This window comes from Macaca mulatta, chromosome 1 (assembly GCF_049350105.2).
Source record: "Macaca mulatta isolate MMU2019108-1 chromosome 1, T2T-MMU8v2.0, whole genome shotgun sequence".
In the NCBI taxonomy this organism is placed as follows: domain Eukaryota; kingdom Metazoa; phylum Chordata; class Mammalia; order Primates; family Cercopithecidae; genus Macaca; species Macaca mulatta.
Genome location: NC_133406.1, coordinates 104,450,607 through 104,453,468, shown reverse-complemented (window position 1 = coordinate 104,453,468; position 2,862 = coordinate 104,450,607). Strand labels below are relative to the sequence as shown.

At 45.2% G+C, this 2,862-nt stretch overlaps 1 pseudogene; it reads left to right on the top strand.

Annotated features, from left to right (window-relative positions):
• The first annotated feature begins 480 nt into the window (after nt 1-480).
• On the top strand, nt 481-2,304 carry LOC144337664 (SLAM family member 9-like; annotated as a pseudogene).
• Nucleotides 2,305-2,862: the final 558 nt, after the last annotated feature.

Below are 2,862 nucleotides of genomic sequence, written 5' to 3'. Positions count from 1 at the left end.
ACACACCAGAATTGCAGCGACAGTGAAACTCCAGTTCTGTGGGGCAAAAACATTTCAGGAAATAGGAAGTTGTGAGAGTTGAAATGTCTAGCTGAAAAAAAAGAGGGACCAGGCAGGGCAGGGCTGGCCTCTGACTTCCCCAGTGGTCTCCTTTCTGGTCTTCCAGGGCCAATAGCTCTCAGGGGAACACAACCCCAGAGACAGGGTTTAGTGATCCTAGCTGGAAGGGTCCCTGGAGTGATCCCTGGAGATCCCAGCAGGAAGGAGAGTTTAAGCATTGCCCACTTTGAGCTCCAACTACAACACCACTGCTAATACCTCTTTATGTCCAACATTCTTGTGGGCCCCAACATACAGGAGCTATAACTGACTGGGAGACTTGTGGGGTGGGACAATTGTCAGGGACATTTTGTAGCCTTTTCCTTCTGTGTTTACAGGGAATCTACTTTCACAAAGCAGCTCAACCCCATTGATGGTGAATGGGGTTCTGGGGGAGTCAGTAACTCTTCCCCTGGAGTTTCCTGCAGGAGAGAGGATCCAGTCCATCACTTGGCTTTGCAGTGGGACATCTTTTGCCTTCATAGTACTCTACGAAGAGTACTCTATGAAGGCAAAAGTCCACAAATCTACGTGACTCATCCGAAATGGCAAAAACGACTGAACTTCACCCAATCCTACTCCCCGCAACTCAGCAACTTGGAGATGGAAGACACAGGCTCTTACAGTGCCCTGATAGCCACAGAGACCTCTGCAAAGCTATCCAGTTATACTCTGAGGATACTCAGTGAGTAAGGGCATAGAGGACCAGCTCCCTACTGGTAAGGGTGAGTGGGCTACCCACTAAGCCTGGGGGGCTGCATGATCCTTGGTAAAGGCGGTCTCCCAGTTTCACTCTTTTTGTCAGTCCAGAACCTTTCCTAGGTAGATTCATTTTTTCTTTTCTCTCCTTATTCTTTTTCGTCCTTCTTCAGTTTGGCGGCCCCTGGCTGTGGCTGTGGCTGTGGCTGTGGCTGTTTGAAAAACATACAACTTACCCCTTCCTTCATGCAGTCACCCAGGAGTTGGAAATGAAAGAGTCAGAGATCTTTGCGTTGAAGGGGTCTGGATTTCTTGCTGGGTTCTTACTCCTTGATGATCTGAGTCTTCTCTTTCTAGTGTGGCCTGGAAAGGTCCTTAATTGCTATTAGTATCTTTTAAAATTATTGTTTCAAAGCAGAGCGGCTGCCAAGGCCTCAAATTAGAGTGGATTCTACCATCTCTGAGAATGGGATCTGTAATGCCATCTTGAGGTGTTCTGTGGAGGAAGGAGGAAAGACCATCACACATGAGTAGACATCAGTGGGACCAGGGGCTGCTGTGTCCCACGTGGGGTCAGTCCTCAATGGCTCCTGGAGTCTTCGTGACCTGGATTGGATCTACACTTGCACAGCTCTGAATCCTGTTAGCTACAGCAACTCTACTCCCATCCTTGCTGCACAGCTTTGGGCAGGTAGCAGGCCCCTTCTGGTCTCTCTAGCACCCCTATGAAATGTTGTGAGGTGAGGGCACAGCAGCCCTTGTCACCTGCCAACAATCCTCATTCCACTTACACTACACACATGTGCTCTGTCCTCTCTCATTCTACTTTCTCTCTTTCAGGTTCCAAAGCAACTGAAGCTACCTGTCACTCAGTGAAATGGATTTTCCTGAGGAAGGGGCTTCTTCTCCTTGTGTTCCTTGGGGTCCTAGGAATTTGGCTTATCCAGGTGCAGGTGCTCAGCAAACCCTTGAGGCCTAACTCAGGGTGATAAGAGACCACCAGTACCCCAAGAGAGCCAGGCTGTGCCTAACTGAGGCCATTACTTTTCTGTGGCTCGATTAAATTACATCTATTGACCCATACTCTTTTCAAGGTGAAGTACTATGGATTGTCAAAGGCCATTGGGATAAAATTTTTTATTTTGTGATGTCTGAGCCCACGTACATGCTCATTTTTTTTAAAAAAGAAGAAGTTTGGTCAAGAAGAGTTAAAATAACTGCATGAACACCATATGTTATCTATTCTGAGCATATTTTTTTCTCCACAATTTAAGGTTTCTGAAATCAAGGTAAGTTATAATATAAATATATACAGCTAAAAGGAATAGGGTGTTTTTCTCCTGAAATATCATTATTAAAATGATCTGCTTTTTAAAATTCAGTGGTGTCTTCTGTTGATGGAAATGTAAATTAGTACACTATTATTGAAAAATAGTATGAAGATTCCTAAAAGAATTAAAAATAAAACTACCATTTGATCCAGCAATCCTATTACTGGGCATATATCCAAAGAAAATTACATGTCGAAGAGGTATCTGCACTCCTATGTTCATTGCAGCATTATTCACAATAGCCAAGATATGGAAGCAACCTAAGTGTCCATCAGTGGATGAATGGATAAAGAACACATGGTATATATACACAACGGAACGCTATTCAGCTTTTATTTATTTATTGAGATGGAGTCTCACTCTGTTGCCCAGACTGGAGTGCAGTGGTGTGATCTCGGCTCACAGCAACTTTGTCTCCTGGGTTCAAGCAATTCTCCTGCCTCAGCCTCCCGAGTAGCTGGGATTATAGGCACGTGCCACCATGCCCAGCTAATTCTTGTATTTTTAGTGGAGATGGGGTTTTACCACGTTGGCCAGGCTTGTCCTGGCTCCCGACCTCAGATAATCTGCCTGCCTCGGCCTCCCAAAGTGCTGGGATTACAGGTGTGAGCCACTGCACCCGGCCAGCTTTTAAAAAGAAGAAAATCTGTCATTTGCAATGGCATAGGTAGACCTGGAAGACATTACGTTAAGTGAAATAAATCAGGCACAGAAAGATAAATACTACATAATC